The sequence below is a fragment of the Embiotoca jacksoni genome, unplaced genomic scaffold (genome assembly GCF_022577435.1).
Source record: "Embiotoca jacksoni isolate LCO1_2020_lvr unplaced genomic scaffold, fEmbJac1.0.p SCAF_32, whole genome shotgun sequence".
In the NCBI taxonomy this organism is placed as follows: Eukaryota; Metazoa; Chordata; class Actinopteri; family Embiotocidae; genus Embiotoca; species Embiotoca jacksoni.
The window spans coordinates 511387-538411 of NW_027185384.1; the positions used below are offsets into that span (position 1 = coordinate 511387).

At 42.2% G+C, this 27025-nt stretch overlaps 1 protein-coding gene across 7 annotated transcripts in view; it reads right to left on the reverse strand.

Annotated features, from left to right (window-relative positions):
• ppfia2 (PTPRF interacting protein alpha 2) overlaps positions 1 to 27025 on the reverse strand; it is a 151174-nt gene that overhangs the window by 52723 nt on the left and 71426 nt on the right. The gene's annotated exons all lie outside the window — the stretch shown is intronic.

A 27025-nucleotide genomic window follows, 5' to 3' on the forward strand; every position in this document is an offset into this window, starting at 1 on the left:
GCCGCATGTGTGTGTGTGTGTGTGTGTGTGTGTGTGTGTGTGTATAACAGTGTACGAGCATGGAGTCTGCCTAGAAGGTGAACTATAAATGAAATGGTGGACAAGGCTTCCTCCTTGTGTGGGCGACTGTCAGCCCAGATTACAGCAAGACCTCCATTTTTTTTTTTTTTTTTTTTAAATGGAGGTGTGTTTCTGCAGGAAAGTCATGCTTCCAGGATGAAAAAAAACAAAAACAACAAACCCTGGCAGTTGTGCATCACTCTCAGCAGGGGAAGGAGAAGCGGCGGTGTGATTGACGGCATGCTGATTCACCAAGTGAAACGCAGCGAGCAGCTCGTCCGCGTGATCACGTTGCCGTCTCCTGCCTCAGAAATGTTATCTGAAGCCAACAACAAAGCCACAAAAAATGAGGGAAATGAGACTGAAGAGGAGATGAAAGGAATTTAGAGTATCACCTTTAGACTCTGTTCCAAGAAATACATCAAGATGAAATCTGACAACTTTGATGGAAAGAAGCTTTCAAATGGCAAAAGTCAGCTCTCTCTGAATGCATCGTGACTCTAATTTGCTGCACCAAAAATAGTCTGGGAAAGCACCAGGTAATGAGCAGTAAGCTTGTTAAGATTTAACAAAGTGGTATATTTACAGCGTGAGACCAAAGGGAGGGGGACAGGACAGAGCGAGGTTATAAATAAACGATGAGATGAGGCGGCTGAGATCAATACGATCATTACATTTGCCACAGCTAACAGATGTCTACACATGCTGCAGAGGGACGCTGGACTAAACATCATTAGGATCACATTTAAACAATCACATAAATGAAGACCCACAGCTGTTAATAATCCTGCAGGTTATAAAAATCAGGAAAGATCAAGAGCTGCTTCTAATTTCATCTTTTAAACATGTATTATGTTTATTGACTGAGTTGTTTAAACCTCCCCATCGACAGTTGGTCTCAGCTCGTGTCTGACGACAGGCGGCTGAAACGGCCACCGTCGTCACTTTTCCAACACGTCTTGCTGAAGGCGGATGTAACGATGTTGGACTTGTTTCCGGTTTATTTTCTAACTTCCACTTCCCTGTACAGCTTCTGCTTATTGCATCTTGTGCACGCGTCACGTTAATTTCCGAGGACATGAAGAAACTTCACTCCAAACAGTCGCGGGATACACGAGGGAGCCATCATACATACGTGAACGGGTAGTTAAGAGTAACTATATCTCCGGCTTTAGGATTGCAGTTCCTCCAGAAAAAGAAACGAGGACAAAACCTAGTATATGGCCTGACTGTATATGGAACATTAGAGGGCTTTTGATTTAAAAACTCAGTCACGTAGCATTCGGACAACCACTCACTGGTCCCACTGCTGGGGTCCAGGCAAGAAGCTTATTCAGTCGCTGCAGCAGCAGCAGTCCAAGCTGAAATCTTGGCCTACATCTTGCTGATAAAGAGGGCTCGGTCACTGGGACTCTGGATGGGACACCGAGGAGCCACGGAGACCTTGAGGAACAGCCGCTGCACCAGCAGCCTCATTTCCTCCTCTTTAAATATTCAAGAAGGTTATACGTGCTGAGCGAGCACCGCTCCCTCCTCATGGCGACACGCAGGTGAGCCGGAGGTAGGCGACAGGCGTTGCAACAGCATCCAGCATGCTTTTATCAATGATTCCTCGTTGGGAACCGTGTAGCTGCCGTTTCATCTGTGTCTCTGTCACCCTATCACCACGGATTCGGAGCCGCTGCTGTCAAACAGTCCCAACGTACCAGAAGCTGCGCGAGAACCTCAACGGCATTAATATTCCAGCTTTGTGGGCTCACTCCTTCTTTTATTCTCTCTATAAGAGGGACCAACGGGTTGTAAAGCCATCACAGCTTCAAAGAGCCGCTCAATACCAAAGCACATACAGTACAATGAGTCCATATAGATGCAAAGCAGCTGAAGCAATTCTGTGAAATCATCAAGCTTTATTGTATTTTCATTGTTTACCCAACACAAAAAACATATCCAATCTGATAAATCAATATGACTGTCTCTGATTTTACGCATGTCCTCTAAACATCCACTTAAAATCTAACGGCGCTTCCCACAGGAACATCATCTATGAGTGATGAGCCGAGCAGAAATGAATCATTCACAATTAACTTAAAACCAGATGGCCGTGAATGAAGAGAAAACCACTGAATTCTCTCAGTTAAATAATGCATTAATTTTATTCAGCTTGATTGCCTGTGATTTTTTTTTCTATTTTTCTTTTGTTTCTGGGAATTGGACACTCAAAGAGTTTAACAAATGGGCTCAAGGAGACAAAAGAGCAAACGGGAGCCTGAATATGGTTTGTGTGGCACTGTTGAGATGTTATATGAGGACAGCGGCGGACTGGTCACTGCACTGATTCTTTTAATGGGACCAGAGAAAAACAAACAGCCGAATGAAAAAGAGATTCTTGTGGAGAATTATTTCAGGTGCACATGAACAGCAGACCAAAAAAACCAAAAGGAAAAGGGGGGAATGAAAGGTCAGGGAGGGTGTAAATAGATGTGTTTGTGTGTGTGTGTGTGTGTGTGAGAGAGAGAGAGAGAGTGTGATGCTGCTGAGGCTAGGAAAGGTTTGATTTACAATAACCTTTAGCCGACAAGGTAAGAGGGGTCGTGTCTGTGCTGTAAAGGCCCCTTGAGGCCACGGCATAAATCTGAAAGTGCAAATTACATTCTGGTAATTTACTGCCCTTCAAGTGCCTAATAACTAATTTTGATCCCTTTTGAACTCCTGCAGGAGGAGCTGCCACAACTCCGCCGCCTCCCAATCGCGGCATCGACCTCTAACCTCAGAAATACGAAGAGAATGTAACCTGTGTTGGAATTAAATAAATGAAAACGTGTCTCAATGCAAACACCAGGTAACGGAAGAGCTGTCCTTATGCTGACTATAAAGGTGTTGCAGGCACACTGAAAATGCAGATTTCCAGTCTGACGCAAAGAGGACTAGACGTAGTTCTGCGATAGCAATAGTGAATTTTGTGGTTCATTTCATCAGCATAAAAGATGTGCAGCTGAGTCAGAAACTATGTCGTTCTTTGATGACAAGTAAAAGAGAGAAGTTCACTACAGGACTCCTACAGAGTAAAGTAAGAGTAAAAGTCAAGCATTCAACATTATCAAGGTACCCAAACCAAAAATCTGCTGACTCTCGAAGCATTTATCGTCCCATGTAAATCGTAACTTTACTAGTTATCTACACAGATTTTGTTTTGCTCCATCTTTTTTTTTACTTCATATTGACCACTGTTCTCACCTTTTCTGGATAGTTTTGGCCATAAAACTGGTTGAACAGTTCATTTCTTTGGCAAAGTTTTAGAACAAAAACTTCAGTCTGGCAAGAAAATCTCTTCTCGGTCTTTGAGTTTTTATCTCAAAGTAAATGAAGTGTGTCCCAGATGTGAAGGAAAAACCTGAAACAGTGAGCATACCCTTACAGTCTGACATGAGTAATAACTCAAATGCTATCTATGTACATAGCACTTACGCTGACAAGTTTGGATATTCAAGCTCCATCAGTAAAAAGCAAATAACTGCAGCGCACAAATGTAAGCTCCTCTTATGCATAAGAGATCTGCCTGGACTCGTGTGTGTGTGTGTGTGTGTGTGTGTGTGTGTGTGTGTGTGTGTGTGTGTGTGTGTGTGTGCGTGCGTGCGTGCGTGCGTGTGCGTGTATGAGGATTTCCGGCTGCAGAAGGTGCAAGGTCAAAGTTAAGAGACAACGAGCCTCAATCTCGAGGAGGATTATTTGGCTTTCATCGGGGAAATGAGAGCGAGGCTGTGAAAGAAAGTATCGCGGAGACATCTCGTCTCCAAGGCATGCACTCTCTCCTCCCGACACGTCCAGCTCCACTGTATGCTACAGTGATAAATTGATGCCGCTGCAATGCACGGTGATGCTGTGCCCATATTAAAAAAAAAAAGTTCAGGGAGGGGGAGAGCGTTTTATTACCCCGACGAGAATGCCTCCTCTCTGTTTTCCACATGTAACGTTCCGTCACACTCCTCTCGTCTGGGCGCAGCAGCGTCCAGGAAGCAGCAGAGCCGCATATCGCTGCGAAACACCCGAACAAGCATCGGCCCGAAATGTCACGCCATCCATCATTTATCACACATGGACAGAGAAACGCTCAACTCGTCCGTGGTTTTATTTTTTTCCAGGGACGAAAGCAGCAGCGGGCTCCTGGTTGATGTGCTGTGCTTGTTCAGCAGGGGGAGATGATTCACATGGCTGATGACCCCGGCGTCCTCTTACTCCAGCTGAGCTGTGAAACAGGATTACTGTTTTATGTGGAGCTGCAGCTAATAATTATTTTCATTAGCAACTAACCCTTTGGATTTTCAGTTTACGCTTCCTGTATTTACAGTCTTGAAGCACAGTCACGACTCGGTTTTTGAGGAAGTTTGGCAGCTTGAAAATGTCCATTTGGCATGGAAGTGGTATTTAGCCGAAGTTATGAAAGAAAAGCTTCATATACAGTACGAGATCCATGTTATTGGGACATTATGTGCCTCATAACAGTCAAACAGCTCTTAAACAGGATCAATCAATTAAAAAAAAAAGTTTCATGGAGTTTGTCACAGTCCACATTTGTTTTCTTTCATTTTATTTGTAATAAATGGGATGATTTCAGACTTTAGAACTAAACTATATTCTTACCATGAACAGGAACTATAATCTTAAACTGGACTCACTAACTTAGACGAAGACAAAACCTGAGCACTACCAAATTTTAACCAGCTTATATTGTTTATATTTTGTTGAAGTTTTGCCAGTTTTGAATTTTGTCTTCGTACTACTGGACAGCCCCTTCATTAAATGTGTGACGCTTAGCAACCATTCAAAAATGGACGGTTGTGGTTTTATATGGGAAACAAACAACGGTATTATGTCTCAACATTTGAGAAGCTGAAACGAGCTAATGTTTGAGAGTTTTGCTCCATTAGTGAACGAAAAGATCGGCTGTTGATCAGTGTTGTTGTCCACTGAGACACGACCACACTGTAATGAGACGGATCCACCCGACCGAGATCCCATCGCTGCTGCAGTGATACGACAGGTGAATGGACTCTACCGAGGCGAAAGCCGCAGAACACGAGATTCAATGGTGTCTTATAAATCACAGTCCGGTTGCCAGATAAGCGCGGCAATTTTAGTTTAGTCCGATAACCAACTGAGCAACGGAGCAGTTTGATGCGGGCGAGATGCCGCGTTTGGAAAATTCATCAGACAAGTGGTGGGATTTGCAAAGATTACAGCAGGCGGAGAGGGGTGGGCTTTGGAGCATTGATGATTCAATACCTGTCCACGCAGATAACATCCGTGACAGCCGCGACAAACAAACAAAGCAGCCTCTGTGCATCAAAGCAGCGCATCGTTCTGAGGTCTAGTTCGCACTGATATAAATTAGACCGATAAGATCGGGAAAAAACACATTGTTTTAAACATTGCACGGCAAACGCATTGACATTAATTGCATCTTGAGCACAGGTAAAAGAAAAGTGAATCCCTTTGACTCCACTAGTTCAGCCAGCAAATGCAGCGCACACTAAATACGTGATTTCTCTTGACCCCTCTACATTTCCATGCTTTGTTGTCCTGGTTGTTTTTGTGTAAAATGGAGGCTGAAACTCTATATCTCTAATCCCCAAGGACTTCTGAGCCCACTGACCTGAACTTTGGCTTCATTTATAACAGATCCTTGAGAGAAAAGCACTCTGAATCCCCGGGATTAAAGTGAAAAAAAATCCTTGAAAATAAGGTAGAGCAGAGCAGCAATACTGCACAGTTTACTGCCCAGCAGGAAGACGGTTGACAATTTGTCTGAAAAATGACTGAATCACTGGGAAGATGCTAAAATGTTTGAACTGCTCTGGACTTCATGTAGCTCTCAGAGGGGATTTGTTTCTTTATGTATACGAGTTACGACTCGTCCATTCACATTTAGTAGTATTTGAAGAGGTAATCTCTGATGCTCTTCTGTGGTCGACTTTAAAACATTGATTTTGATGGAGTATTTGTACGTATTTAGTGATGGACACATCATTAAAATGAACAACATGAATGAACAGTTACTGTGTCGGCACCGAGGATGGTGTTTCAGAGCGGCAGATTGAACAGTGAGGGGTTACAGTACATGCAGCAGTAGCATTTCACTCTACTGCTAGATGCATTGTAATTGTTTTAAAGGGTCAGTTCACCCAAATACTCAAAAAGCTTCTCACTTACATCTAGTGATGTCCGTGCTGATAGTTTTAAGGTGTATCAGTAGAAGTTTTAATAATTACTTTTCAATTTTAATGTCAACATAGATGGGGATTCTATTAAAGTAGCTTAGAATAATTAACAGTGAGCAGCTACAATACCATAGAAAATGAGCAACTTCAATCTGGCAGCTGCCGTTTTGAAGCCTTAAGTCTGGCATTTTGGCCGTCGGCATCTTTTGGGGCCCAAAGTGACCATATTTGGACGAGCTGGGGAAGAGCGAGGGGTGGATGTGACAGAACCTGAGCACATTATGCCCGCCCACCTGTACCGGCAACCTGACTGCACCTCAGGCATGTCATTAAACCAGGCATGCCCTCAAATATCCCTCCCTTTTTAAGCCTGATATCTAGATAATTATGAAATTATCATCAGAAGGAGCACTGAAACACTGATCGGAAGAAGTGAGTTTAACTAATGACACCATGATGACTTCTGGAAAAAGTGTACTGACTTTGCATTTAGTGAGAGAAGTTGACGCTTTTTGTTGTTTTTTAGCCAGCCCCTAGTGACCCTCAGTGGTGTTGCACTTTAAGACACTTCGACATAGGCTTCACTTTTCAGAGGCAGAGACTACATCCATTTTTATAAATAGTCATTGATTACAACATGTGAGAAAGTTGACTTTGAGTTTTCCATGAGAACTTTTGTGTCGCAGCCACAGAACACACTTTGAATAGTTTCATTGCAACCATTTTCTCCATTATTAGTTCCAATGAAAACTGGTTACAGTGACATCTGTCAAGAGTGGCAGGAACACTGCTGTTGACTTTAATAAAACATGTTTTTTAAAGTGGTAAGCACCACAAATTCAACTCCGTTCACCTCATTTTTCTATTCACTTACAGATATCAAAACATCTGGATGAATAAAAGCAAACCTTAACTGAAAAGAACCAACACTTTAATCACATCTAAAAGGACACTGAGCAGTAGAAGTGGCCAAAACTATTTCTCTACATATCAAACTAAGGTTGCGTGTAAACCCTTCCAGGATCTGCTAAACTACTTATTGAGCTCCACTCATACAGACCTCACAGAAAGAACTCATAGGGTTCAGTATGAGTGAGGATTTGGAGAAGTTACGGTCAGATGTCTTTGAGGTCTAGTGCCTTAAAGGTCATCATTTAAACTATCCGATACAAAACTTCATCTCCTTTCCCCTGCTGCAGTCATCTGAGGCGTCTTTGTGCAGGTGGTGTTATCGCTCTGCTCCAGCCCTTCTCCTGCGCAGCGTTTCGGACACTTCACTACAGATCACAGGGATCCTACATGAATTATATGGACTCCAATGGAATCACAGTCGTGGACGGGAGGCGAGATGGTATCCAAGGCGCCCCGCGGGCCTCTCAATGAGGCGCGGTCTGACAAAGGTAGGTTAAAAAAAAAAAAAATAAAGATTTCAGTAACAGTTATTCGTATCGTGGAACACTCCTGTATCGAGGATGCTGTCTTGAAGCAGCAATGCTGGCTTTTAAAGGTCAAACCACTCTGGATAACAAGGTTTTGTCGTGCAGCTACTCCGTGTTAAACACCACGAACAGAATTTGCAAGCAAAGACAAGTAAATGTATATTTAATCCGAGTTTTACTCGCACCAACAAGTATGTACATATTTGATTGGTAGAAAGATGAGAAGACACGTTTCACACACACACACACACACACGCTCCAACATGAGTATTTCCTCTCCCCCTAGTCTTTGTCTCTCTGCAGGTAAACACTGAAAGTCAAATGGCCTCTGGCACTGTTCAAAATGAATTAATGTTAAAGGCCTGGTGCTGTGAATCTCTGGCATTTTCTAAAAGGTCTGCAGCACGAAGGATACCACCTGAGAGTCAGCCTGCGTTCAGGAAACGGCATTCAGAGCGTGCACGCCGATCAAAACACTTCATTTTTTTTTTTTTTTTCCTCCACGGATGAACATTTGTTTTGTCCATTTAAAGTTCACATAACTGGGAGATTCTGCATGTTTTACAAAACAGACCAAGCTTATTTCTTGCAGTGCAGCAGCAGCAGCAGGAGAGAGAGCGACATTAACTCAGACCAGAGCAGAGTGGGATGATAAAGCTTTCTGCTGGCAGACAGGCACAGGTGCTGAGATAAGGAAACATGGACCTGAGAGCCTCGAAAATACAACACAAACAGCTCGCAGGAGGCGAACATGCAGTCCAGCCCAGACCGACTGAGCAGTGACGCAACTGCGTGATTGCTTCTCTTGCTAGAAACAGCTGTGGTGGGCTCCAGTGGGGTGGGGGGTGGGGGTGATGATAATAGACAATAATAGTTTTTATACTGTGAATTTGAAATGAGGTGTTGATGATGAGGCAGCTTTCCTTTGCCTGGACTGGACTCATTGTGAGTGCTGGTGAGTTGATGAACACACACACACACACACACACACACACACACACACACACACACACACACACACACACACACACACACTGAATAGATGATGTGTTTGGGTGCACACACCGATATGACTGTCCTTGGTAGGCTAATGTCCCTGAGCTCCTTGGGGGCTCGGTGGACAGATGTTTTGCTTCGCCTGCTCGCCGGTTTTCGGCCCAAGTGTCCCGTTACAAGCGGCATCCATCACTCTGCAGCACCAAGCTCACAGCCTGCAGGACACAACAACTCCCCTCACTTGTGCAGGACAGGTTCATGTGGTATGTTTCTGTTTTCCAAAGCAGTTGTACAAAGCAAAACATCCTCAAGTGAACTCTTGAAAGCAGTGAAGGTGCATCGGAAACCTGAGAAACGCATTGAAGTATAAAGAAACACGACAACAATTTGTACATCTCGTCACAGCACAGCCACTGAAAAACCAAGTTACATGACAATGAAAAAAACATTAACACCAACTTCATCAGGTTAAAATCTGGCTTAAAGAGACCTTGAGAGAGAGGATGGGACCTCCACAAGTGTAAACTGTGGCTACAAACTCACTACAAGCGGAATTGAAATCGAAAACTCGTCCAAACATGCTGCGGCCATTGCAGCGACAAAGAGCCCCCCCAGGAGTCTTTGTTTGTTTGCTGCAGCGCTGGCCGGGGTTTGGACGGGGCTGTGTTGGTGCAGAGAGAAGGATTACCTCTCTCTCTCTCTCCACAACATGCCTACAAAGAACAGTCATTCTCAGTTTCGGTTCACCTCACAGAGCATCGCGTGGCTGCCATCCTGCGTCACACGTTCAGACGGCGACGCCAAACAAAGGCAACAGATTCGCTCAGGGGGAAATTCGGAGGCGGCAAATATGCTTTGTTTGTGTGACAAAGGGTTTTGTTAGTCTGTATAAACTTCACAACACGCACGACAGAGCAGAGCAGAACTACTGAAAGTTCGAGTTTTGTTCTAAAACTGTACACATATATGTAACCGTATGTTTGAGAGACTCCAGGCAGGTAAATATGTGACATTGCGCAATATAAATACACTTCTATGCCGGTGCGGCGGGGTATAATCTATAGCTGTGATGCACGAAGCACATATCCCACCGTACTTCCGATATGCGGTGTAACACAAGACCAGAATGCAGAGCGCAAGAAGCACTACAGCGTTTTCCCAAGACACAAACAGAGGCTCCCCTGTGGCATCTTAATGTGGTGAGGGGGTCACATCAAGGGTAAAGGGAGACCGATCAGCTGCAGGATGCACCGTCGTGGAAAATGACGACAGAAAACACTCGGAGCCGCTTTAATAATGCAGTTTATATAAAGAGGGCAACATGGTTTTGTTTTTTTCTGACACAGAAAGCTCTCCATGAAATTATGAGAAGGTGTAGAAGATACGATGATAAGGGGACGCGTCAGTTGACACTCCTTTGAGGAATTTCTGCTTAAAACAATACTTCATGCGTACTCCTGCATTACAGTGCAAAAACAAAGGCACAAAGGAAACCACAAGTCAGCAGGTTGAGTGTATATGCAACCAGCATAATACTACAACTCTTCCCCTATTGTCCCGCTGCCTCATTGTTGTAAGAAGTGCCATTTCGATCCAGCACCGGCTCTGTTCTCTTTAAACAAACCCATCTGACAAACAGGAGTCTTGAAGAACTCCGTCTGTTAAAACAAAGGCGGTTTTCAAGGATACGTCCGTGCAATTACGGCAAAAATTCAAAATCTTGCTCGTTACGCCGGATACTGTAATTACTTACTTGATTATTTGGGAACAATTTCGTTCACATTTTAAGATGTAACCAGCAGAGTGTTTGTAAGCAAACAAAAGTTATGTTTAGGTTCAGCGCCGCTCGTTGTGTACTCATCTTTGTTTGCGAGCAGTCGTCTTTTTCTTTGCCTTTGTTGGCGCGTCGCTACATTTCTTGGCGTGTCACTCTTACCAACTGCTGACTATCTTGTACACGTGCACCGGGACGCACATGCACACGAACAAAACTGGAACTGGACCTGCGGTCCAAAAAGTCCACAGGGTGCCTTTAACATGTTGCTTTGATAACAATCTTCCTCACAGTATTGCTGTTCACCGCGGCCCCACCCCGGATAAGCGGAAGATGATGGATGGATGGACTATTGCTGATATTTCAAAGAAAGGAAACGTTGGGTAAATCCTTTGCGTAACTGCAGTATAAATTGTAAATTACTCCAAGCTTTTGTTGTGAGTCGTATTTTGTAAATTCAAAAAAAAAGGCCACACACACACACACACACACACGCACAAGATGGCAGGGACTGGCCAGTCCTGGTGGCCAGCCAGCTTCATCCTCTGCACCAGTCTGCTTCCTGCAGTTCTTCGAGGCTCTTGCGTTGGCAGATCAAGATACACCATGTGGAGCAAGCCGCGGTGGGACCGAGCGTTGCCAGAGATGCGTCCGAACTCTCAAGGGTGACTGGTGTTGTCGGATGTGTGTCAGAAATCTCCGGGGTCAGCGGGCTGCCAAGTCCGCCTCAAACCTCCACAGTTACTGGGTTTTGAACGCTGCGCTTCATAGTGCAGGCGGTACTTCGGTTGACACGTACACATCAACAGGCTCTCGAGTGCTGTCGGGTTGCCAGATGCCAGATTTAAAGCTTCGACTTTTCCTATGACTTTAGACATAAATGTTTTCAGGATTGATGCTGAATGTTTTTGGCCTGATGAATATTTGTTTAATCGGACAGAGCCTAGAGACATTTGTTTTGTCGAAGCCACCAGCTCGTTGAAAAGCAGTGAAGCATTATTAAACAATGTGGGACGTAACTTCTCTTTGATTACATTACTGCAGTGATTATAAAGAGCATTAAATTCAGGATCGTTGCGTCGAAGTCTTTTAATTAACAAAAATAAATCATTTATGTGTCTGCTTGTTCTGAAAATTTACTCTCATGAATCCTGCCTGCAAGATAGAGACGGATTTTATAGAACCTGCTTACATGCAGAAAAAGGATATTTTTCTGTAAAGAGCCAGCAGCCAAACTTTGATACGATCATGGCATGAAACAAATTGATTCGATACCATCGAGTATCAAAAGATTTCTTGCCACTTGGCACCAAATTTTGATACCGAGGCTACATCCACTGTAGCATGTTATCATTTTAAAAGCCATAACTTTGGCTCCATTTACGACAGAGTAAATCTCATCAGTGTCACTGAGCTCATTCAGCGTTTTACAGCGACGGCCCGCCCATGCAGAGCGCCTTACTGTCTTCTTCTCAGACTAGTCTTTGGGAGCGCGCTGCGGTAATTGGAGGCTTCTTGGTGTGCAGCCGGCTAGCTAGCATCTACTTATAGCCATCATGTGATGGATTTTTTTTTTTTTATATATATATAATTAGTCTTGGAAATAAAATCTATCGAAGTTAAGGTATTATTACTAAAACTTTTAGAAGAATAACATGTCCCATTCAAGAGCAAGGATGGGGAATTAATTTTGAATATTCTAATAGCCATTTTTACCATTATTCCCATGAGAAGGTGTCAGTAATGCACCTAAAAGCTTATCTGCTAGCCTCCGTTAAACAACGAGCGAAGAAAAATCGACTTGTAATCGAAAGGATTTGAGCAAATTTTGAGTAGTACTTTTGCTTGAAACGCCCGACCCCAGTGAAGAACCGATGTCCAGACAGCAACGGGGTATGACATACGCTCATTGCTTTTATGCTATTATTTCCATCATCTTTATCATGACCAGCCAAGCTAAACTTTTATTGAGGGCCAACACACAGGCTGACTTGATGTACATAATATGGTGCTGATGACAGCTACAAATACAGGCAGTAAAATGTCACACTGTGCAGAAGTATTTTTTTTACAAAAGCTGGCTGAGGAGGATGTTTTGAAATGCAAATTGCACTTCATATTGTTTACCAATCTATTAAGGATTCAGAGAGTCAAAGCAATACGTGTCCCCCTTTTATCATTTCCGTCCTCTTATTTGGTGCATGCTTGGTTGTTCCATGTGTAACTTTGCAGAAATAGAAGGTAAAACAATCTCAGAAATTCAAACAGATGGTTTCAGAAAAAAACGCGGTCAGAGGGGAGACAAGATTGCATGTTCTCACACGTCCCAATGGGGCAGCTTTATTCCTTTCTCGTCCCCATTGTTATTTTTAAACACGCAACACCTCCATTCACTGCGTAGACGCACAAAAACACACGGAAACACACAAATATTAGAAACACAAGCGACTACAAAAAGCTGTTGTTGAGCCGAGGGAGGATAAAAAGAAAGAAAAAAAAAATCCATTATTGTGATGATTGACATTGCTGCAGGATGGACTGACCTTGATTTTTCTTTAACTCAAAGAGCGCAATCTGGAGAACCGGGAGGATGTACACACCTCTTTGTTCAGGGCAAAAAATAAAAATAAAAAATAACACGCTGACCTACAAATTACACATCCTGTCAATCTGAAAGACTTCATCTCGTCCTCAGAAAAGAAACCCGCTGATACTTCTAGCTTCTGCTTTCAGAAAGCTCGGCGGTGGGAAGGTGCGCTGTCGGGAGGAAGCAGCCACGACAAACAGTATGCAGCCATCAACAGCTCAACTGCTACGTTCCTAATCCCCCGCTGAATACTATTACACTGTTATATAACACAAATCTGTGAGGTTCAAAGCATTTACGCCTCATCTTCCACACCTGTAGCACCTCAGCTGCTACAGGTGTAGGCGCAGAGTGAATGCCTGGTGGTGTTGCATCCTGTCAAAGCTTAACGTGTGATAACGAAGTGTTCTACCGCAGCAATTAGAGATTCATTTTCTATTACGGATTTATCTTTCATTTATTGTATTCATCATTGTGTCTCTAAAATGTTTTTTTTTTCCTTGAAAAATGCCTACAACAATATATATATATATTTTTTTTGCTTGACTGATTATTGGACTAATCTTTTTGCAGCTTTCGTTCTAAATAACTGGTCTGGAAATAAGTTCTGGTAATGACAATGATGTCCGTGTTTCTCTGATGGCAGGGCTCCCCGATTCGTTGGTATCTTGGTCTTCGAACATGCACGTGTACGGTAACATGGAGGGAGGTGACACAATGCATGTTCCTGCCAACTGTTTCTGCACTGGCTGACAGTGATAGTAACACCAGCACGAAAGAGCAAGAAACCTGCGATACGAGGCGTAAATGTAAAAGTAAACAAATGAGGAATGAAATACATCCAACACGTTTGTTTGGCCTCAAGATGCAAACAGAAGATTTTAAGAAAAGCACTTGATTTCAAGATTACTGTTTGTTTACAATTAAACTACACAGGGGGACCTTTAACCATTCATTGTTTTGTTTGATTCAGAGGGCCCATGGTGCAGAATCACCAACGTCTGAAGGTACTCGTCAACGACAAGCAGTGTCCTCCTGCAGCAGGAAATAGAACTTCTAGATGAACTTTAAATTAATCATCTGCTCCACTGGAAAAATTTGTCTTGGTGAAAATGGATTCCTGTTGAGGCTGCTGCCGCTTGTACAATATAATGCTGAAATTGTGTAAAATGTTGAGTTTAATAAGGTGTCTGACTGCTGAAGGACCGACAGTTCCGCCTTGTGCTACCTGACATCGTTCCTTCACTGCTCTTCACATAAACTGGGCAGAAAATAGCTCAACATGAAGTCTCGTATTCTGTGTTTGGCCCATATTCGACCAACCGCCTTGTATTTTAGGGTGGATTTAAATCTGGCAACCTACCATGGACTGATTTGTTTTTATTTTGCATGTTTGTGCTTGTGCACACGTACTTAAACACACACATATTGCAGATAAGAGCCTTGTAACTGTGTTTGTTTTAGGGTGAAAAAGGGATATTCCTCTGGATATATATATATATATTCTGTCTACGACATCACTGAGGCACATCTGCGTCAACAGCCACGGGAGCGTGTCTATGCTAATCAGCTGGCGTGATCTGCTCCGAGTTTGGCTCCAACCCGACAGGGAATCCTAGCCTACAAAAGCTGCTATTTATATCCCTCCCAAGTTCTCCTACTGCTTGTCCCTTTCATTAATGCTGCTGTTGGCTTCCCCCAGACAAAAGCCCTTAATTAAAACTAGATATCTGGGATGCGGAGCAGTCCAAACGTATTACAGGCTCTCACATTGTGTAATCTGTGAGACCTCAGTATTGAGAAGGTTAAAGAGAAGGAGGCTATCATAAATTACTTTGAATCTATAGCATGTGAGGAGGGCCACCATCAATGATTCATGAGCAGAGGAGTGGCAGCATAATGTAGACCAGTAGGCTTTGAGGTCGGCTCCTTTTTGAATTGTGTGTTCCCGTTTGCACACACGTAATCTTCAGCATCTCAGGATTATAATACTGTACGATTGGGATTAAAACTAGAAAGGGATTGAAGGAAAAAAAAAATACTTCCTGAATATCTGTACTCCAGGGATGATCTTTTGCTATATTTGGATGAATGTTCCTTTAATATTTCAGAGTATTGAAGCAACTGGTGCGGAGAATAAAATTATCTTCTGTTCCTGCTGAGAGAGCCTCCATCACATGATCACTGCAGATTAAAGATGCATGTCTCAATCGGAAACACTCGAATAACAGATTTTCATGAGGAGAATTTCGAGGAACAAAAAAGGAATAATCAGATGAGACGAGCGGCGTTTCCTAATGACACGACTTGATGGAGCATTTTGAAATCAAGCCAGCTTTGAGCTGGAGCATCTCCTCATCTTCTCTACCTACATCTGCGACGGCAACAAACATCACCTTGGAAACAAGCTCTCTTTTTCTCCGAGCATTGTAACCATAGTAAAGCATGTGAACTCTCTCCTCTTGTGCGCTGCAACTGTTTGTGTCTTCGGCACGGTGCAGAAGATATACCTGATTATTCCCTCCACTGAAAGTCAGTTATCATCGGTGCAGCATTCTTTAATTTAGGAAATGCAAAAAAGGTGCCACACTCTGTGGGAGCGTCTTTGAAAATAAACCTTCTCGTGGGTAATCCTGCAAAAACAAATCCTTTAAAACGACACACAGAGATAGGAAAGTCTGCAGGACTCACACCTGTACGAGACATGTGCTACATCATAGTAATTAAACTCGAGCAATGGTTCCTCACTATTTTTGGTTTGCAGTAAATGAAAATTATTTTTTACATTTGGCCTTTTTTTTAGTTGATCTATCTTCCCTGGAGCTTCAAATCCGTTTTCCAAAATGTGTACACATAACTATTGGATCGTTAGAATCAAAAGAGCACAATTCTGAACAAACACGTCACAAAAAAAATGGCAAACAGTGCTCTCAATCCAATTTTGTTCTCCGTGCTCAAAAAAACGTAACTTATTCCATTTAAAACAAATCATTTTAACCCAAGTGGATGACATAAAGCCTACCAATATCGTCGATTAGTCAAGAATAATGCATCCAGGGCTGCAAACAATTATTATTTTCATTATTGATGAATCTGTTGATTATTTTCTCAATTCACGGATGAGCTGTTTGGCTCGGAGAATCTGAGAATTTGAGCATTTCTCTGTTGAAAAAGGACAAAACGATGACAGGAATAGGTGATGATTAACTTTCTGTCAATCAAGTGATCAACTAATCATTACAGCTCTAAATGCTTCAGACACCGCAATGAGTGTCACGGAAAACAATTGTTTCTCTACTGATGCACATTCAATATGAAACAGTGCATTACATTTGCTTGTTCCCTTGGAAACAGAAATTTCATTGTTGTTGTTTTTGCCACCCACATGTGGAGTCACATCCACTATTAGCAAAAAAAACAGTCATCAAGTACATCTGCAAAATCCTTGATTCTGTCCTTGAACTACAACAGTAAGTTAAATATACAGGAGCTCAAAATAACAATTATCACCTGAAAAAACACAGAACATGTCATATGAAAAAAGTCACAAGATGAAGCTCTTAATTTCAAGGTGACACTGAAAAGATGTGTTAAGAAAGGACCTTCAGTTTTGACTAAAAGGTTATCACAAAACTATAATAATACACCAGTTTATTACAGGAAGAAAAAAAATCGGGCTCGTAAGAAGACGGCTGGCTCCTGAGTGAAGGAGGGCGAACATAGATCCTCATCTACTTAAATATTTCATGTCAGTATTATCTCTGAATTATCTGGTTCTAAAACCGGCAACCTTTCTTCCTCCTGGTTCTTTCAGAAGTTGGCTGTTGGTGAGATAATTAGCTATATTTAGAGCTGTGTGCTCCACGGGCAGAACATTATGAATGAGTGTGACAACACAAGTAATTCTTTAAACTCTACATTTCCTAAATAAAAAAGAAAAGAAAAGGATTGTGCAAGTCTTTATGAAAATATGCATTATTTGTCAAATTTTTGATGCCGTCTTACTCATTTTTGTGCAAGATACAAATACTAGTGAACAAATGAAGTTGATTGTGGTTCAAATCTTGTTGGTATGTTTGACTCAGCGGGCAGATTCGTTTCGTTCGTTTGAAGGAAAAAAGGTTTTTATGACAGAAGTGACGTCCTACTTCTTAAAACGTACCGAGTAAAATTTGTCGCGATGAACTCAAAACTGTGTCTGTGCCCTCCCATCTAAATGCATTTTTTTGAACATTTTGATGATGATTAATGCTTTGATTTCCTGACTCACTAACTCATTTTGTAGGTACGTTCTGAGCTTTTGCAGCAGCCGTCAAACTTCAAGTACTCTGAAGTGAAGTGGGATGACTTACACATGTATGACCGCGGTAAAGGTGAGATGAGAGAAACGGTGGGCATGGGGGAACACACTAACGTGGCCTTATTTTCATGGAGGATCAGACCCCTTCAGCTGTTTAAAGGACAGTTCCTCCTTGAGAGCGAAGCGGCACCTAATGATGATCCTGCTGCGAAGTCGGAGCGTTAATGACGGTGCCACTGCTGCTCGCCCAGCATCGCCCACGAACGCCTTGAGCTAATAGAGACACTGAATCGATGTTATGCTAAACACACCGGAATCCATAAACTGGGAGGCACTGGGCATGTAATGGATAGCTGTTGTCTACCCATGCCTGCCTGCTTTGCAGACACCAGACCGTGCAGCAGGGAAATCCTGCGAGGTACAACACTCTCCGTCTGGGCTTCTTCGCTAGCTAAAGGTCATGATCAGCTGCAGGGCTTGTACTAAAGCAGGAGGGGGGGAGAGGAAGTTCAATACTGCAGAGACACAGTGAAGAAGTCATGCATCAACTTGATGTTTAGCTCCACAGGGGCTGAGAAGTTCCTATCGGCTGCTGCTGCTGCTGCTGCTGTGCAGTCACTGAGTCGAGCTCTCTGCGAACACACTACTTCTGGCACCATTTCAGCCTCCACACTTGATTCGGAATTCAACCCTCTGAGCATTTTACATCCTCAAGTCCTGTATTTAAGAACATACTTGAAGTACACGAGTACATTAATCACGTCCCACATCTACCTCACTGTCCTGCACGGAGAAAACTGTCCTCCATGACGCAATAACAGCTTTAAGTTACAAGTTACTTCACAAAATAAAAGTTTAGACGAAAAATTTATGATGATCTTGTAAAATATGCTGCATCATCATAGATTGAACTACCCAACAGTATTTAAAATGGTATTTACACAGTGTTGGTATTATGTAAGTAAAGGATCTGAACGTTTCATGAATTCACACACTACGTGTGCACAGAGAAATTATCTTGAGGGAAGACACATCGGATGGAAAGAGTAATGCCACATTTCTGGCAGCTGTTTCCTCGAATTAATTTCACATTAAAAAGACACAAATCTGCAATTAATTAGACAGCAATGTAAAAGAAAAATATAAATATTTAAAAGTAGTTTAGTCCTGGAAAATCACCAGCAACACTTCCTTCAGGATACAGAAGTAGTTCACTCATGCAGAACCAAGCTGAGCTTGCAAATCCAATATTCCAATAGTTCCCTTTCCAAAAGACAAATCCGTTCAAGCTTCACTGGACCTCGCTGCTGCAGTCAAAGTTAAGAGACAGATAAATTCTGCAAAGCAAACACACAATCAAACTTCTGAGAAACAACAACGAGGTTACAAAGTTAGTTAGCAACTTTATTCACAAAGACACACCGTTGGAAATAATCTCCTGGAGGAGCCTCGGAGAGCAAACAACTCTTTTTCATCTTTGTTCATGAAATGCAGCAGCTCTTTACAGCGAACACAACAAGCAGTGATAACTCACAGATACTGCATTATGGAAATCACATTCACTAATTGAAATTCAGATTCATTTCAATTCTTTTTAGCCTTTTTGGGGTTTTTTTTTCCCCCGTGACACCGCATTTGATCCTAACAAGTGTGTGATGAGTCAGAGGGGCTTTCAGAGCATCTGTATGATGTTGATTATACAAGATCTCATTATGTGGATCAACAACCTGCTCTCATGGGACCAATGTTCACTGAGGAGATTCCCAAATTTAGCCTCATGTAGTTGTGTTAGAGCATCACACAAAACAGCAACAAAGAGACACAAAACAGAATCAAAAAGACACAAAACGGCAACAAAGAGACACAAAACAGAGACACAAAACAGAAAGAAAGAGACACAAAACAGAATCAAAAAGACATAAAACAGCAACAAAGAGACACAAAACAGAAACAAAGAGACACAAAATAGCAACAAAGAGAAACAAAACAACTTCAAAGACATAAAAGAGCAACAAGAACCAAAAAAAACAAAACGTCAAAGAGACACAAAGCTACCAGGAAGATGGACAAGAAAATACAAACTAAACACAAATGGATGCAAAACAACACAACCCATGTCCATTTTGTTTGAAGTAATTTAGTCTTTGTCTGTGAAATAGTGTTGAGGATCTTTGTTGCATTTCTAGGATCAAATGCCCTTCAGCATGAATATAACATGAACAACCAGATAAAATCAAGAACACACATAATGACATTTAAATTTAATTGTGTAATATCTGAAGTTATTGTCGGTTTTTAAACAAGCCGGACTCAGATTGACACGTCTAATTCTACCACTTATGTCTCCTTTTATGGTGTGAAACCACATTATATTTCTCCGTTCAGACACACAACAACAATTACTACAATAGGGCCAACCGGCTCCAGCGTGTGACTCAAGTCACCGCGAGCTAAATGTGGAAAGAAAACCCCGGTGGCCTCGTTTAAACTTTGGATCATGAGTTAATTAATGTACGTGGCAAAACCAAATCCTATCATGTATCGACTGGAATATGGACCTCCACCCTCCTCCACCGAACTCCTCCTATTAATCAACAGGAGCTGAAATATAGATTTTACACAAAATTGCATAATTTTTCTGCCTTTAAATCAGTAACTACTATAACGGCTCAGTGCATGATCGACACGTATGACTGTACTGATACCGCCTCGTTCACACAATCACAGGACTCTTTAGGGTGACAACATTAAGATGCAATAGTATTTTAGTGAACCTGAGTTCACAGAATTAGTTTTTGACTGGTTTAAGTGACAAAAAAACCTTGTTGAGTGATCCCCAACCTGGGGTTCAAGACCCCATAAGTGGTCATAAGATGAACCCTCTGAAACCCCATTAGATGATTGCCAAGAGAGAGAAAAGGAAAAACATTAAAACAATTTTGCTTCCTCCCTCTTTACTGATTGAAACTGTTGAAATCACAATCTTAAAAAAAGCTGGTAGGTGCTGCTGCAGTGACATTTGTTTTATTGTCAATTAAATTGTTTGATGTTATGTTGCTTCTAAACTTTGTCAAAAGTTGAATTTAATCGCGAAACGTGTACGGACATCCATGTGAACTTTTGTGTACTGTCCGTTCGGTGTCGGCTGTTTGTTATACTCTTGGCTTGCAGCATATCGGGATATTTCAGACAATAGTGTGTTTAATAATTTAGTGGCAACAGACTGGAAGTTTGTTTTGTGGACAAAAACAGAACAAAAAAATTCAGTCAATTCCCGGTTGCAAAAGGCAGCGTGATGGCAAGGTAAAGTGGTGGAAATAATCTAAATATAGCGTACACTTAAACCGCTAGATGTTTTCTATCCATATCGCGAAAATACGTTTTGTTGCTGACCTCCTCCGCAGCGGTACGTCGCTCAGCTTCTCCGAACTGCTGACCTCCATCTACTGCAGATAACAGACCCACTTCAAGCAAACGCAGCTCTGTTTATGGCAAACCCAGCCAGTGTCTATTGTGAGCTGTTCAGACTAACACACACACACACACACACACACACACACACACACACACACACACACACACACACACACACACACACACACACACAGTGTCTCCCCGGGTGATTTGCTCTATCTCGATGCCTCTGAGACTGTGTTGCTTATCACAAGTGAACCCCAACATCAAAGTGGGAGAGTGAAACTCGAGCGCTGCGTGACCGACTGCTAACACTGCGCACCGATGCTCCCGTAGATGCCGGCAACTGAACTTTGGCTTTCACGTCATATCTCTACTTAACACCGATAATTAGACGCACGTGAAAGAAAGCCATTCACTCTCGGGGGAACACATGAGAGGAAATATTGACAGATTGATTGACGGCTTAAATCGGAGGACGTTTACAGAACGGCTGATTTACCCTGGAGATCGGCTTCACCGGTGTCACAATGATGTGACTTCAAACACCAAACGATTTTTCTCCACACATCACAAGCAGCGGGATCCAGCGACAACCCACCACTCCTCCTGGCTTTGAAGCGTCACACGTTCATCGAGTTCAAATGAGCGGCGACGGGATGAAATGAAGTCGGAAGGAAGTGAACTGCTGGGAGCAAAGCGACCCAGACAGGAAGCAACAATAAAAAGCCGCTGATGGACAAGACATTGTAATGAGCGGTTGAGGGACATACAGGGAAATAAATCAAATGGCAAATATCGAAACAGAAGCAGAGAGGAGAGACAGACCGCGGAGAAGAGAACCACTTATGGGAAAAATAGTGATGTGTTATTTCCTGCCGGCCGGATAGCATCATAGAGGACAGACAGGAAGTGGATCCGTTTGGGGAATCTGTGAGGAAATGAGTAAAGAGAAAAGGCACTCAGCTGCCACGCAATAACCTGCCATGCATCCAGCTCTTTCATCTACTACTCACGTCATATCTACACCCATCATGCATCTCTTCCAAATGGGATGCATGCACGGCAGCGCTGCTCCGCGTGTGCAGAGCAGCATGCGATATAAAAGGGGGATGATGGTGCCTACGTGAGCAGCGGCTCCCCGGGAGGAACTAGTCGAGCGTAATTAGAGGAGACCGTATGGCACTATAGGCAGGCCTCAACAATTTCCATCCCAGATTAATCAAATTGACTTTCTGGTTCTGGCCAGTCAACAGACTGACTGACCCCCCCCACCCCCATCCCCACCCCCCTCGACCGCCACCCCACCGCCTCCTGATTGATTACGCTGCTGGTGAGTCTGTGTTGGAGAAACATGGAACAGAGAGAATTTTGTTCAAGGCATAAAGAGATGGATGTAAGAAGAAAGATATGAGAAAATATGTCGATTTTATGCCCAGCAGTATATTAAATCAGCTTTTCTGATTGGCTGATAACTCAAACCCTCACAGGAACTGTAAATTCAACAATCCCTGTAATTTCCAGTAAATGTATGGTTTACTATATATGTGTTTTTGTCTTTGTTTGTGAATCTATTCGTTTTTCCGGTCCTGATATGTGCTGCAAAAGTGATATTAGATGTAATCATTTAAAAAGAAATTGTAATTATTTTCACATCTATGCGTTTTTTCTGCAAAAGCCAACCTGGAGGAGTATCTTCCAGTTTAACCAGTCACCACAGCAACCATAATCCTTTTATAAACTAAACTAATAAAGTCAAATAAAATTGAAGTCTGAATCTCATCAAATTAACTTTTTTTTTTTTTTTAACAGGAGAGGATATTACTTTACTAAAACTTGTCTTCTCAGGTTTTGCACAGCTTCGACCAAACTTCCACTTTTTAACTGCCCATTTTTTAAGTTACTAAAACTCAACAACCTGCAAATTAAAACCCGAGTTTGTCGACTTTAGGTTGTTTTTTTTTGTTTTGTTTTTTTTTGGGGTTTTTTTTTTACCTTTATTTAACCAGGTAATATCAATTGAGAACCAATTCTCATTTACAATGATGACCTGTTACATAAATGTGATTAACTACTGTGCACAAGAGCTTCTCTGCTTTACTGAAAAATCCCTGTTCAATGTAAGTCAGCACGAGGTTTCAGTTTTTCATGTCACACTTGTGTTGTTGCATATTAGACCACGACTGGCCTCCAAACCAGTTGTAACCAGTTGTCATTAAATCAAATTCACATGATTTACAACTATGTACACGTGATAAACTCAGATTAAAGCTGCTAAGTACCACAAAACTTTCATCTTTCACCAGATTAATGTGAAAACAGCTTTTAGATGTCAAACTCTGGACTAATTCTGCACAGTGAGGCTCAAATGTACAAGTAACAATAAGAAAAGCAGATTTTTAAAGAGAGTAGGCAGCAAATAAAAAAAATAGACTTGATTTTTCACATATTTTTCACATTTTCTGTCTTTTTGAGCTCTACTAATCCATTGTCAGTGATAGAGATAGACATATAGTATTCCTATATATCCGGGGGGGTTAATGGGTGAACTGTTTTGTTGGACTGCAGGTCGCACAGACGGTGATATTATTTGACCACTCAGTGATATGATTTTCCCGTCACGGATCCCACCGGCTACTGAGAATCATTGAGTTTTCCCATAAATACTTATTCAATCTGTCTTTAAAAAATGAAATTAACCTCGTCGTGTCCAGGGACAGCAGCCGGTAGAAAGTCGCTCACCCAGCTGTGCTCTCCACTCGATCAGGTTATCAAAAGGAACTGCTGCACCTCTCATAAGACCAAACCAAACACAGGCTCGTCTGTGTGTTCAACAGTGACGGGACTGTGCAGGGTGAATGGAGCTTTTGTGCACTTTTCACCTAATACAGTTAACCAATCTGTGCAGGAATCGCCTCATCTGTGCCTTTTTAAAAGGAATAGAGGAGAGATAAAGGATTGTGCTCTTTTAAAATAATTAAACACTCCGGCTTCTAATTATAGTGTTCCAGGAATTTTGCTTGTGGAAGCACAGTAAACATTATTATACGACTGTTTGCTGTCCGGGCTCCTAAATGGTGGAATGAGCTCCCCACCGACATCAGGACAGCGGAAACTCTGTACATCTTCCGCCGCAAACTAAAAACACACCTCTTCCAATTTTACCTTGAATAGTAGAACTTTAGTAGCACTTAAAATGGCACTTACTGATAGAACTTTGTAGTTTGGCTTTCTTGAAGAAATTGTATTTTCTTGATTCCTGTTGTTCTGGGTTTTGTACCCTCATGGTTGAAATGCACTTATTGTAAGTCGCTTTGGATAAAAGCGTCAGCTAAATGTAATGTAATGTGATGTAATGTAATGTTGTCTGTAACTGGTGGAAGAAAAACTTAACTGCTTGTCGAAAAACAAAGCTCAGTAATTTATTACTCTAACAGTACCCACATTTTTCTAGTAAACTTTTCTACAGTTTTATGCACCTTTTCTATTTTTTCTGTGTTGAAACTTTTCCACACAGTAGAGCAGCAGATGGAAATCTATAAAGCAAGCGACCAGTTGGTTAAGGGTGTGACCCCTGTCTGTACACAGACACATGACGTGTCCTGGCTGCGACATTTTCTGGTGGTCACAGCAGGTCCAGACTGAAAGTTATAGAGGCAGAAATGATACAAGGTTGAGTTTGGACCTGAAATTAGGTCAACTTGTGAGAGCTGGTTCTGGTTTATCATTTACACAAAATGCATGCATAGTCAACAGTTACAATTGATCCATATCAGCAGAAATGCACTGAGGTGTAAAAAGTGTAAACATCTTGCACAAAACTCTTGGCAAGTGCAGAAAAGATACTGAGGTTTTGCAGGTTAGAGCCCCTTCAAATTTACTAATGTGCCAAAATGGCATAAAAAAAATGGCTTAATTATACCTAAATGCAACACCACAGGTAGGTTCTTTTCAGTGCTGGGACCATTGAACTTGCTCTCCTTCCCTGAACTAAGAATCAAGTTTGTAGGTAATGGGAAATTAAAAGAAATTCTTTGTGCTGAAATGTCAAGATCCCAGGTATTGTCAAAAAAACACAGAGCGAACGCACACAGCGGTTTAAAAAGCAAAACAATGTTTGAGAAAAACAATAAAAGTTTGATTCAGCAGTGTGTGAAAGCAATATTCTTTCGCCTTCTTCGCGTGCAAATGTATTCCTTCTTGCACCCAAATCTCTTTTCTAACGAGCCATTTGCTCCCAGTGAGCGTTTTAAATGAAGCTTAACAGAGAGCCAAAAGATAACAGCATCACACCGAAGGGCGCCACCAAGAACGGTGGCGAAAAAACTGGGTGCGGCATCTGTGACGAGGTGTATGCCAAGCATGAAATCAGCATTACGGAAGGATAAAGTAATCACTGTTGCCACAAAAGTGTGAAATCTCATCAGGGAGGGAATACACAGAGCAAAACACACACACACACACACACACACACACACACACACACACACACACACACACACACACACACATACACACAGGTGAACGAGGCAAAGGGTTCAATGACGGCAAATTGAAGTATCATTGAGACGCCTTCGACGGACCGTGTTTGGGTGGAGACGGGTGTTTTTTAAAAGAAGAGTGTCAGCCACTTGTACCCAACACATTCAGAATAAGTACCCAGGAGTCTGACATGTTATGATGGAAGAATCTGTCAGTGACTTCAGCACTGAGTCTTTCATACAAACTAATTCACAAACCAGCTAGTTTTGCGACAGAGACACCTTTCACAAAATCAAGTAAATAAATTCGGACTTTCTATACCATCACCAACCTTTCAAAGGTCAGGAACTCTCGTGTACGGCCAAGTCTGAACATGTAATCCTCAACTAAGCCTTAAAATAAAGGCTGGAAAAAGCAAAACAGCCCCATTGGCAAATGAAGATGCTGCTTTAAAGATTACATGACTCACTATTTGTTGAGCCATCAGAAAAACAAACATCAAAAAGTGTGTGTTCACTTTGCAGTGTGATGTTCAGAGATCCTTCATTTGAGAACCAAGAGACTGCAAAAATAAACTGTTATTACTTGTAAAAATGGCAAAAAACAAAGTATGACAAGAATGATTGAAGTGTTGGGAAGAGACAGAGAGAAAGAGGTGATGGCTGGTTGAGGATGGAGCTTTTGGAGACCGTCTGTATTTGGAGCAATTCCCATCTGACTCAGAGAAGCCGTCAATCACCTCTGACATCCCCCACACAACCTACATCAGACTTGTCAGCTGCGACACGCCCATGAACTTCCTCTCTTCACTCACCACCCAGCCCCAGAAAAAAAAACACACAAAAAAAACACTCGGCACAAAGGGATCTCTGAAAACTAAAACATCCACATACACAAAAAAAAAAAAAAACACTTTCCTGCAGCTGTATGGGGTGACAGCAGGGTGAAGCGCCCCTGGATGCACAGATTCGAGGCTATTATATACAGAGAAGACCTTTCAGCTACTTAGCAGGATACCAGCAGGCCTCTGGTGGACAGCACGGTGCCTGCGAACTGAGCTCTTAATTTGGGTGAAAAGAAGCCTTCACGTGACGACGATCTGAAACCGTTGCACCGCAAAAAGTCCTTCTCGAACTCGGTCAAAGTTTACGACTAATCGTCGGGGTTGTGCGTTTGTGCTCCGGTGGGTCCCTGCGGCAGGCGGAGCGTCGCTCCCAAATCAGGCTTCAGCGTTCTCGCCATTGAAAATTAACGGTTTTACGAAGCGTTAAGCACTTTGATGCCGATCATGTGAAAGTAGCTTAAGTTGTCAGACAGGCACACGGTGCAGAAAATCCATTTTATATCTCTTTTTTTTTTTCTTCTTCCAATAGAAGCTTTGTATCAAACATGTACGATAACCTGCCAAAGGTAACTCCATTTTCTTTCTTTTTTTGAAGAAATCAATGTCATTGCAGTGAAATAAAGTAAACCACTGCACCACTTTCATCCTAATCACTCTAATATTACTTGACTTGATAAAACAGATTTGCATAAGTGCTGTTATCTCGCCAGTACCTCCGGATCATTCATTTTATTTGAAAAAAAATACTGTTTAATTTGTTTTTGCAGGGTACGCTCAATCGATACCCCTCAAACACAAACACATTAGGGCACTCATTTGGACACACGACTATCAGAGGTCAGAAACGGAGCACGCAGCTCACTGTTCCCATGACACACTAAAAGCCCGGCCATTAAAGCCTGCACACTGCGCAC